Below are 12,969 nucleotides of genomic sequence, written 5' to 3' on the forward strand. Positions count from 1 at the left end.
CCATTGAAATAAGGACAAGTTGTATCTGGGGCTGTACTGTACTGTTGCGGTTGAGTTTTTCAATAAATAGTTCACATTTTGATCTTTAAAATTAAAACAGCTCACTTCCCATACATTTCTTAAATACATCATTAATAATGTTGCAAAAACATTCAATCATGAAACCAGTGGCTACCCTGATAAAAAAAAGGTGTACTGCAGAGTTGCTATGGAACAGCATGTATTAAATGCTTGTATAACCTCTAAAGCCTGCTGTTTTTCCCGGACGCCAATTACTCGCTGTTACGTCTCCTGCCCCACTGACTGGCATTGTAAAGATACCTGTCCTTTGTTTTCAGGACACCACAAAACATTGTGTGCATGGCCTGCTTTATATCCTCAATCCCCTCCATTCAGCATACTGTACACTATCCATATAACTCTGATGTCTAAAAAGATATTCCCCATGTCACACATACTGTATATGGATGATAATAAATAAGGGGATGAGGTTCAGTCGATGAGTATAGGATTCGTTTGCAATGAAGGCTTATTTTACAAAGTAACTCGTGTTTCAAGCTTCACTGAACAGGTAAAACTGTATACATCCAATGCAGTGCGCGGTCTGTGGCCTCACCATATTATAAACTTTTTTCTTTAAGAGAAACTTCCAGGTGTAACCACTAGAGGGAGACGACAAGTTCAAGACCGTTCAAGGTGTTAAAACCTGCAAGCAGTAACACAGTATAGCAGACCTTTTTCATAAAGCAATATTGTGCTAGAAGGATATGCACTGGGGTCCTATGCGTTTTTACTTGCATGTTCTTTCTTCATGAGAACTGCCCAGTATTACAAAAGAGCACTACTACAGAAACTCCATAGCCAAAAAACATATATATTATTTTCAGAAAAATTGCATTAGCACGTGCTTCAAAATAAGGCCCTACCTTTATTTTTCCCTGAGTACAGTTCTTCTAACTACAAACCTGCCAACTCACATTCGCCCCAAAACAACCCGTCAAATTCTCAATCTTCACCCCTTCCCCTGCCCAAAGTGAATACAATGGGAAGGTTTGTGGTCTTATGGTTTCAGCCAGGATCTGAAAACTGTTTTGTGACTGTGAGCAGTGAGAGGAAACTGACTAAAAAAAAACTTAACAGAATAATAGACGTTGCCAGGAAAGATATCTTTGCCCATCTGTTTCAATGGAGTACAGCAGTAAGAAATTAAAGCCATAAATCAACTTCAAATTCTCCAAAAGAGATTGAACTTTAAAAATAAAACTAGTAAAATTATTACATTTTAAAAAGTTTCTTAATGCACTATTACACTTACATAATGTGTCATTAATATAGCCCTTTTATATTGGAACACCTTAACTCCCCCTTTTGAAAATCAGCCCTTTTTTTTGGGGGAAATTAGTCCCGCTTCTATTTTTCCATTTTGTTTAGGCAATTGCATCATTTGTATGTCTGTGTTGTCCATTTGGTGTCATAAGCTCAGTAGTGTTCTTTGACCTCTGTACAGTTGCCAGTAGTATTATGTGTTTTTATAGATATTGACATTGCTGCTTTCAAACAGTGGAGGAATATAATACAAAAGTAAGTGAAAAAAACAGTATTGTAAAAAGCATGCTATATTTTGAATCTTATTTTTTAAGACCACGGAAAAAGTCTTTGAGATTCGAATCTCAAAATCTCCAAGTCCATTGTGTTTTGATTCTTGACTAGTTCCCTAACTGTTTCTCATCGCTCTGTTGCCATGACGGTGTCAATTTTGAGAAATGTAATTGTGCTGGAGCTATAGCAGCACTAATAACCACCCCTCAGGGGAACAGAGTTGAATTCCAGAAACTCAATTAACAGAAACTGGGAGGTTTTAATTTGCTAAAGCTAAATGGATTTTGTATATTCTGTCTTACCTATGACATCATAATTACAGCTAACGGTACACACCTTTTATGTGGTGAAACAAAAACATGATAACATGTGACGTGATGACATACATTTGAAAATGGCAAATTCATTTATGAGAAACCAAATCCTGATTTAATGTGTGGAATATCGTATTTGATGCTGAACAAAAGACAGCGATGGCTTACAATGCGATGTGTAGGCTTCATTTTAAGAGCAACATGGGTGATGTTTCATGCATCCTTACAATGCATATTCTTTTGAAATGTTACTGCACACCCTCACTGCTGTGTATACACTTGGATGTATTATTTATTCCAAGATAACCTGACAGACATCAATCATTTAGGCCATGCGAGGGGCCCTGTAAAAACAAGCTGACTTGTATGCATTAAATCTGTGATCTCTCTGTCAGTGATTTCAATGCACTCTCCCCTAGGCTTGCTTGACACACGTGTCGCATCTGTCGAAAAGCCTCCTGATGATGAGAACACAAGTCTTGTGGGAGCCTTTGGAGCCACTGATGGACAGGATTGCTAATGCCACTATAGGGCTATTACACTACAGTATGCACCTCACTCTGCCACATACCTGCCTGTAGATTTGAAATCAAGTGGGGTTTATATGTATGGTGTGGATGATGCTGGTGTCTCTAATGGCAATGTAAATCACATTGTAATGGCAATTGTGGTTGCATGTTGATTACATTGTAAATACACTGCAGGTGTTGATATAATGTAATTACAAAAGATGTTAGTGACTGCCTGAAGTTTTCGTTCTGTATGTATACATGCATTCTAACTACGCATGAAGCTCACAGCTGCTACCCATGCAGCCTGGAATAAATTACGATACAGGATCAGGATGATCCTATAACCAGAACAGAAAAAGCAATTTGGTCCTTGCTTTCTCTTTTAGAATGAGCCTTCCTCCCCTTCTTATCTTCCTTACTTAATCTCATTTTCAAGAGAACCCCCTCTCTGCCCATGCAATGGAATGGATTTGCAGGGGATCCAAGGTGATAGATCAGCCTCTCTCCTCCCAGAGACTAATAGTCCATTCTCAGACCTCAAACCTCAGACACCTGTCTACAGGAATCCTCTTCACATCTTGGAAATGACAATTCCCCCTGACTGTGAATTGGCTGGATATTGCATAGGGTCAGTATGTCAAAGTAAGATGAAAGCTGACTTGTTAATGGAACCTTCAGAGGAAAAAGAAATGGACTTGAAATTCTAATCCCTCTGACCTTTTACAGCTAACAATCAGGTTGTGCATTATAGGGGTAATGCATCTTTCCTCTCTATACAAATTGGATTTATTAACTCATAAGAGATCTTATTAGCACATATTAAGACATTCCTGGTGGCTCCAGTCTGTTACTCGCAGCGGCAAGGCTGTGGAAAATGGGCCTGTAATTTATTGTTCACCAGAGTGGACATCTGGGATAGGGCCCAGGGTATCAATCAGACGATATTACTGTGCCGTCATTTATATATTAAACAGCTTGGCATTCAGCCTGGAAGAGAAAGAAAGGCATCTCAGAATAACGGCTAAGACAGCAAATATATGAAGTGGTCAGGGATGCATGTTAGATATGTTGAAATGTTAGAATCACTCAGACAGAAGACACTGATGCACGCAGTTCGTATTCCAGATATTGGAGAAAATATTCAACTTTAATTTATTTATATTTGGGAGCTACTGGTGCTTTAAACATGTTAGGATTTCAATTTATTTCAGAAATACCTTAACATGCAGTAATGCAAAGCAGTATAATAGGTTTTTCTTCAAGCATTTCTTCATACAAATGTAATCACCATGTATCTTTAAATGACTGTTGAGAAATTTGTGCTATTGATTCATTTCTAAGACCTACAGTATTTAATTTTAAAAGCACTGCAATCAACAGAATAAAATGCAGACAATTTATTGCAAAGTACATATTTTTTTATTTAAGCAAGGAAACGTAAAGGAAATAAGCCATCACAAAGCAATGCATATTATAAACAATTAAATACAATATATGTGTTCTGGGTATGGTTTACATGCATAACCAAAATCCCAGAGCTGTGGTAAAAACCAGCCGAATATAATCTCATTACTTCTAATGACAAATTACATTGTGTGCTGTTCTGCTGTTGACTCTGCATTCCAAATCTACATTTGATTTGAGCTGAGCTACTGCTGTGCATTATTCAGCTCCAGTCATTATGGAAATTAATTTATACAGGGAAACACACTGTTCTGCTTTCAGGGGCGAGGGCTATCAATAAAGTCTGAACACCGTACTTTAGAAAATTATTTTTATTATGTAGAGCGAAGGGCGCTGTCAGGTTTAGAGCAACAACAACAACCAAGAAAAAAGGTTGGATGGCTTCCTTGGGATACAAACACAGATCAAGTATATTTGTGTTATGTAAATGATAAAATAGCTATCCTTGACAAACTGTACGTATAGATCCAGCAATTCTGGCCATCTAGTTATTGTGGGACACTGTTTAATTCAGAATGCAGACGTCCACATTGAAGTAAAGAGATGAATCTGACTCAGTACTGTTTTTGATGGTTTTTTATAAGTTGTACCTCACACTTTTGCACAGTGATTTATGTATGTGTTTCTTTGTAAGGAGATCACCAAGCAGATTAACTGCACAACATTACCAGTGCATAGCTAGATGTCTTCAGGCTGCACACTTTAGAAAGGAAACAGCCCAGGCTATTGGTACAAAAGGGAAACACAAATACATCAAACAGGGTTTGTTTATTTGTAATCAGTCGACTCAGTGTTCTGGAGATCCCTCCATAGAGATCGCTGTCAGAAATCGGAAGATCAATCTGGCTTCATGAAGACGTTTCGTTTTCTCTGCTTCCCTGCTTTAGAAAGTAAAGACCCTTGAACAAACAGAAAATACTTTCCTTACAAACATATTCCTGGTGTTCTGATTCATGTTTTCTGAATAACAAAGTCATTTTACGTATGAAGAGGTACGTTATCATATCTTTACATCATGGTCAGTTTATTGATCTCAAAGTGACTCTGTGCAAGACTGTCCAAATGAATGATGTTTGTATTATTCATTATCTGTTATGTTGAAAATCATTTACAGGATTAACTTTCTGTTATCCCAAAGTCAGTAAAACGCAAATAAAATGTGACTGTTGTCTTGCTTTTACTGTCTGTGCTCGCTGCCTCTCACCTTCAGGAAACTTCTGACATTATAAATCTGACATGTCAAATTCCTGGTTATTATAAATGTGACTCTAAACCCCTGTCTGATTGATCAACCAGCGTGCCCATTAAACACTTTCAATCCTAGTTTGAAATCCAGCGACTTTATTACAAGGTCTACATCACTGTCGTGTTACTTGAACCCATTCCTTTTACACTGGAAGTGCAGGTCAACCTTTTGTAAGGATGATGTGTTTATCAGCTAAACTATCTGGACTCTCACTCTGCGGCCCATGTATAGGAGGAGCCCATCTGCATCCAAATCTCTTGATCCTGCATACACAGTAATATTTACTGTTGTATTTCATTATGCTTCAAAGCCCAAAGTGTCGGTGCTATTCACATTCCGCGTCACTCATGCATTCATGAAGGGCAGAGACCGGCTGCAGGATTAATGCATCTCATTAGATTGTCAAAAATGGCCCAGATTTATGGACTAAATGCAAAAGACAGGAGGTCAAGAGATTTGAGAGCAATTCATTACTATGCTTCCCAGTGCAGACCCGGAGGCAGTGGCTGAGAGTAAAGAGGTCAATTTTTATAAAGCACTTTGGGATGGGAATCACAGTGCGACAGTATATAATTTAACAAGCACATATGGTGGATTGCTGATTTTGTGATACTGATGGACCTGGTTTTTAAATCACAACCTAGCTGGAGATGTATGTTACCAGCGCATTTGTTTATTCTAAAATACAGTGTCAATTGGTAGTCTCCAGTCACAGGTAAAGACAATTCATTATCCTGTAGACTTTTATCTCCTGCCTGTCAGGCAGCCAGCCCCCTATTTAGAGATGTTGCTGGAGTGAAGGCGCAGGAAATGAATCTCTGGGGGATAGAAGACTGATCTTTGCTCCTCAACAGAGGCGCACTCTACACTTGAAACTATCTTTCCAGGGACGTTACGCGCTGGAGGACAGATAACTCCAGCCCTGCAATTCTTACTGATCTGATGGGTAGTAGGAACCATGAAGTGAAATAAGTATTTCCAACCCCTTTATTTATTAATTTGCAGAATCAATCTCCAAAGCCTAATTAGAACACAATAAACGCTGGTGCTGGAATATGTAATTGTCCTCAAGTTAGATTATAAAGAGCACAGAATAACTACAACAGTGTCTTCAGGGCTGAAGAAGCTGTGAATTTGAATTCATTTCTGGATTTGATTGTAATTTCTAATGCTGCCAATTGATTTTGAAATTTTCTTTTTCTCTCACAAGCAGTCAGTGCTGAAGAACAATAAATCATGGGCACTCAGGCAATAATTCACAGCTATTACACCTGAAAGCAGACACGGATAATATATCACACACTGCTAAACACCTTGCTATGGGCACCGCTGTAAACCGGTGCTCACAAACAGTGGCTCTCTGATTTACCTCATGAATAATAACTCGAGTTTGTTTAACAGTGATAAGCACTGACTGCCTTTTGTCTGGTTTTTTTTTTTTGACAGTGATTTTGCGTAGGATGCTCAGAAACTGTGTTATGATTTGCGGGTAACTCCCCATCCTCGCCTGTGTAAACGTTTCAGAAGTTGTTTTATTTTTTTTTAATGTTCAGATTTGAGCCTGGTTCTCAAAGAAGCTGCATCCTCAGGACCCTGATGCCCTGATGGGTTGCCATAGCGACACAGTAGATAAAAGCCAGGGTAGCGAGAGGGAGTTGAGGAGGGAAGGGAAGGGAGGGAGGAGGGGGGTAGATGATGGAGCACAGTTCCTTTGCATGCACCTCTGTCACAAACACGTTCCAGTACGAGATTCTAGATTATAACCTTCAAACACACTGTCTGCTGTTTGTGCACTCAGTGAACTCTGGACATTTCTTCAGCTGGTTTACAAAAGAAAAGATAAAGCTGTGCTGTCGCGTCCTGCATTGGCATGACTGCATTAAACGTGACGCCCATGCAAAGTAAAGCAGCTTATACACATACATACTGTATATATTTCTAATAGCTTAGTTCATTTCATTAAAGACCCCTTTTGTCCTTTTAGCTGTTTCAGTTTTATCAGTACAACAAAGCACTTTAGGCAACCCTGGAGATTGATTTCTCATGGCCCGCCTGTGCAGCAGAGAGATAAGAGAGTCACCTGCTTGGATAAGCTACAGGCATTTTCTACTAAGCATCAGGGATTTAGCATTTAGGGCAAAATTAACATTGACAACTACCTTGGCAACTTTCCATCTGAGTATTGTATATACAAGGCAAAGGGAACTAATTAAAGACTGTGCTAAGGATGTGCAATAAACCTGAATATTGTACACCCCCCCCCCCTCCCTTTGGTTTTTAAGGGGAGGCAGTGGTTACACCACAGAGACTGGCTGAAATGATGGAATGTTTTCATTGGATTTGCCCAATGGTTGGCTGGGGGTTTGTGATGGGATTTTCCGTACTTGAATCAATTCAGAGTGCACTTTCTCTACTTCATCCCAAGATCCTAGCGATTGTGAATGGTCCAGGTGTAACGGGCAGCGTTGTGTGATGCACAAACGCTATGGGTTCTGTCTTGGTTAAAAGATCTAAAACTACGAATAAACACTGACATGCTTGTTTACATAGGGGATATGTATTTTACCAACATACTTTGTTTTCTGTGAGTGGATTGTCTCCAAAAAGCAAGATTTTGCAACCCGTAGTCCTAAATATACGTGAACATTAGATTAAACTAAACTGCAAATACCCTAGCTGTTTCTCGTGTTAATGAAACAAATCATTGATTTCCAAGGGAGAATGTAATAAGATTTGATAAACTGAGAGAACTTAAAAAAAGAAACAGGCCAACATGTTTGGTTTTTCCCCCCTCTTGAATTGAATCGAATTTAGTTCCAGCTTGTCTTTCAGTACTGTAGTGTTGACAGTGGGACTGTTCACCTTAATTAGCCTCCAGTCATCCGGGCTCTGACATAACAAGTTCAATCTCTGGGCCAGTGTTAATAATGCCTATGTTTTTGTTTTTAATTAACAGGCCGTCTGTTCCTGTGCCAACAGAGTCACTGAAATGAAAGGGAGGTCGGTAATGTGAACAGGGGAGAATAGATAAGATGTAATAATTGTCTACCGTTGCCTTTGGTGCAGCGGGACCAAACTTTTAAAATGGTGTCCTTGGCTAAATGGCTCTTTGCTACACAGCGAGACCTATAGGATACAACTCTGCATTTTAGTGGGGGCTTTTCTTGTTTGTTTATTACCTGTTAATAATGGCTTTACTAGCATGTCAGAACACCCCTTATACACTTAATGCAGCATGTAGTTACAGCTTAATTACGGTTTCTTATAAAAGTTACATGTCTCAAAACAAATGCTCTATGTTATTACATGCAATTAATAATGTTAATAATCCAGTCATTGCGTATAACAACCTTTATAACATGTGTATAAATATATTGCAAAAAAGTAACAGCTGCCACCACACCCTACTGCACATAATTACACGATTATGGCATGATTTGATCCAATCTGATTGTTGGAATTTATACCCGTAAGTTCTTATCAAACTAGCTTGCAAAATGTGCAGCTTGTGCCTGTATAAGTATAGTGCTAGATGGGGTCTGTTTGCCTGTGTACTGTGATATTTTAATGGTGAGATCAATCATGCTTTTCTGCGTTGTTTTGTAATATTGAGGTGATGAGAGTTCAGGCTGCTGTTTGGAATGGGTTTATATTCTCAGAGTAAACAGACAACCCTGAAAGGATAATCCTATATGCAGAATGAACAGCAGTATATAAACAGTGCTATCTGAAATGCCAGTCATGAATTAAGTACCATACTCCCCCATAGAAACAGACCTTAAATAAAAGCACCATGTTTATTCACAGATAGATCCCTCTCACATTTCTGTTGAGCGAGCGTTGCTTAGTGACACAGGTTGTTATGAGAGAGAGAGAGAGAGAGAGAGAGAGAGAGAGAGAGAGAGAGAGAGAGAGAGAGAGAGATTTTTAGGTCGCTATCGACAATATATTTTATCTAAAAATGATTTACCCATGCAGTACTGGAAGGTTATTATGTGCATTGTTTAATCATCAATCACATCTGTTGATGTACTGTATAGTAAACTTTGTAGATTAAGGAGGGTACACAATCGGCTGTAGGTCTCAGCAGTTGATGTACACAAGCCACTGGTGGTGAAAAGAAAGATGAAACTAAGGTCAATGACTTAAAGAGACTGGTCATGCCCCGCAAAGGGTCTAAATGGACAAGAGCAGCTCAGGGTATAGCTTTAATCTATAGGAGCCTGCTAACTGGACCATGGTGTACCCAGAGAGCAGTGAAAGAAGACAGCAGCCGCAGTGATGCATGGTGCAGGCTACAGCTTGACATCTGATAGTTTTATTAACCCAAACAGAGCTTTACCCAGCGCAGCACTTGTGTTTATCCTCAGCTGGCATCGCTGATTTATTGAACAGTCCAGATGCAAAATAACTTGAGACTGAAAATATTTTAACTTCTCCAGAGCCCATTGCTGCGAGTGAACCGTAAAAAGAAAAGATCGTCAAACATAGGTTTACTTTATAAGAGGTTTTCTTCACAGAATAGCCACCTACTTTAAATCCATTAGCCAGGAGCTTTTCAAATAAGCTTTGCACGAGGGCTTTTCTTTCATCACAGCTATTGAGCTGTGAAGAAGATATAGCTTTGTATTAATCTGGTGAAATAGCATATGACAGTGAAATATTATAATGCTGTGATATTAAAATACTGGAACAGTCTGGAGGATAACAGTGTTTAACTACAGAACGGGGGAGCAGAGAGAGAAAGCCCAACACAGAGACAATGCCCTTCTCATCTCAGTGCCCTAACCACCATACACCAGAGCCAGGCTTGTTTACATATAGTAACAGTACATAGGCTGGGACCAAATCAAAACTTTGACAACCCGCTAATCGCACATAACAAAACTGTATTTAATAGCGTTTTCTTTTTATGTGTAGAAGAAATAAGATACTTTAAAAAAAAAAGAAAACGCTATTAAATACAGTTTTGTTAAGTGCGATTAGCTGGTTGTCAAAGTTTTGATTTGGTCCGGGCCATAGTCACATTGTTCAATGTGTAATTACAGTTTAATTGCAACACACTTTAGAGATACCTAATGTAAAGTGTTACCTGCTTCCCAGCACATTTAATTCCCATAGACTTACATATATACTGTATATAGAGAGATATATATTATATGGAAATGTATATACATTTCAGCAAAAATGTAAATCTAACTCGTATGTCTGTCCACCCATTAAACACAGGACTCCATAATAGCTTAATCGTGGCCAGGAATACATGCTGGCCATCTTCACTAATCACGTCAAACTACCAGAAGCCAGCAATCTGCAGGCAGTAAGTACAAGCACAGACTGAATCATGAGCCTGAAGGCTAAGTATAGCCTACCTCCATGCTTAGCATTCACAGCCTCACTTTATACAACCTTTTTTTTTCTAAAATCCTAGATTAAAAATACACTGCACTAAAATTAGTGACTTTGATCTTGTGTACTTATGGGCATCTGTGAGTAATGCTTACTCAGAGTTGAGAATCGTAAAGTAAAAACAGGTTGGTGGGAGGGGAGGCGGGCGGGGGTGGAGATTTTGACATTTTTTATTTTTACAATGTGTATTCAGTGCATCTGCAGAGAGACTTTGTTTCAGTTATTCAGCTGAGACCCTCAGGACATTCGCTATTGATAAAGGAAGAAATCAAAACAATTCAAGATGGAAAACTGAACTGAAATGGTTTGATTTGTTTTGTTGCAAAAAAATAATAAATATAAATCCGTGCTCCTTAAAAATACACAATCTTATCAAGTTAATATCCAGCAGTGCTGCACAATGAGGTCTGCTCTGTGAGAATAACCCCAGGGCTGTTCAATTCATTCTCCCTGCAATCTCATCAGGCTGGGAAAGAAGAGGTGTAGCAGCTCACTGTGTGCGGTTGAGCCCCAGGGGATTGTGGTCCTTGGCGTCAGTGTCATAATTGAATCACAGCCTTCATTGCTGCAAGATCTTCTAGTATTCAAGGCTAATGCTACCAAACTGGAATGCAATCATTTAGTTTGCTGTTCTGTGCAAGGTAAAAACAACTAAATAAATATAGAGAACCAACGTTGTTGACGAAATAAAAAAAGCGAAACCCAGTGTGACAGGATTGAAAGGAGTCCCTGTTGTAATTCGCCCTCCCGACCACCGGCAGCGCTGTGTAGGGTTGACCGTGATTGGGTCAGGAGGCTGAACTCTGACCATACAGGAAGTTCCGGGTCAGGCGGCCATCTTGGCCCAAGGTGGGACCATGCGGCCGTCAGGTCCCATCATTGCAATCAGCTGTGCTGTTCTCATCGATTGGCTGACGTGAGGCAGCGTGCTGATTGCAGGGGTGGGACTTGGCAGTATTTAAGCAGTATGGTTTTGCCATTCGGCCCCCTGTCCTGAACTGAAAACACGTGCTGTGCTTTGGTGTTGTTTTGTTTTATCAAACTGCTGTAATTCGCAGAAGCTTGAAACTTAAGGGACTTTGGTGGATTGCCGCAGTGGAAGAAACCCAGGACAAGCCAGTAATCCGTGGAAGGGGGCCAGGAGGCGGTGAGAGGAAACCCACTGCAGGAGCACAGAGAAACCCAGTGCTTCCCTTATTGTTGTGTGTAACGGGACGTTTTTGTTTATTCTTTTTATTTGAAACCTGAGTTTACCATCGCTGGTATTCCAGGTGGTTTTCTTGTTTATTTTCTGGAATACTGGACTGTTCTATTTTTGTTTGTTAAAATAAAATCCTGCCTGTACCGTTGATGGTACAGGGCTCCAAGGACTAAACGACACTTCCGGCTCCTGTGTGCTGTCATTTCTGGTCCTTCCCTAAAGCTCCACCCACTACCCTCCCACACCCAGCTTGCAAGGAGAATTGATACTGCCAAGGAAATGTAATTAACACTTAGCGAGAGAGGAGTTTTTACTGAAGCGTCCGCTGGGCTTTGAATTTCTTTATTGTGCCCCAGTAATACATATTGCATAAGATGTTTCCATTCTGTGAAAGCGTATCTCCTTTCCAATATTTAAGGATTGTTTTAGTTGTTTTAGTGTTTTATTTCGTATTAATGAAAATAAGTGTTCTGCTTGCCACAACAGTATTGATTGAAATGGTTTCAAGACTCACCGTCTATTGAATACACAAAGCATCCTTCCACACAATGCTCTCTGCAGACAACAAAGACACCCAGGGGCTGATTCAACAGAAGCAGCTACTTAGGTCATTTTCTAGTGAGGTGAACTATAGCAGCAGGCTTCACAAATTGAGATTTCCCCATGCATCCTTGTGTATCCGAAACCTCGGGTGTAAAAAAAAAAGCCAACAGTCATCCCTCTCAGAGCAGCACACACACAGGTAAATATTAACACATGTCCTGAAACACACATAATATCTAGCCCTGTTCCCACGCCATGCAGTAAAATTTCAATTCACCTCGATGATATTAATGTTTGTGTCTGGACGTCATAGTTGATGCTGCCCTAGAGCTCACTGGCTCATAAATACATTGTTTCCATAATTGGATCAATTTGTCATGATGACATATAGGTTGTTTTGTCAAATCAATTAGCTAATAGCAAAACTAAAGTATAGAGGGGATTTTAATTGAAAACTGCTATAGAAAAGGAAGGGTCGGTACGCTGGGATTCTGGTCACGGAGGCAATTCCGCTAAGTGACTGTGGAAGGAAGGGATGTAAAAAAAATACCCACTGTAAAGAAGAAAGTAAGAAACTTCCCTTTGTTCTTCATTAAAAAGATAATTAGCCAGGTACACTAACTTCTGTAACTGATCATCATGCAAAACATTAAGAAAGAGCGCCCCAGAGCTTTTCATCAT

The sequence above is a fragment of the Acipenser ruthenus genome, chromosome 22, assembly GCF_902713425.1.
Source record: "Acipenser ruthenus chromosome 22, fAciRut3.2 maternal haplotype, whole genome shotgun sequence".
NCBI classification, from domain to species: Eukaryota; Metazoa; Chordata; class Actinopteri; order Acipenseriformes; family Acipenseridae; genus Acipenser; species Acipenser ruthenus.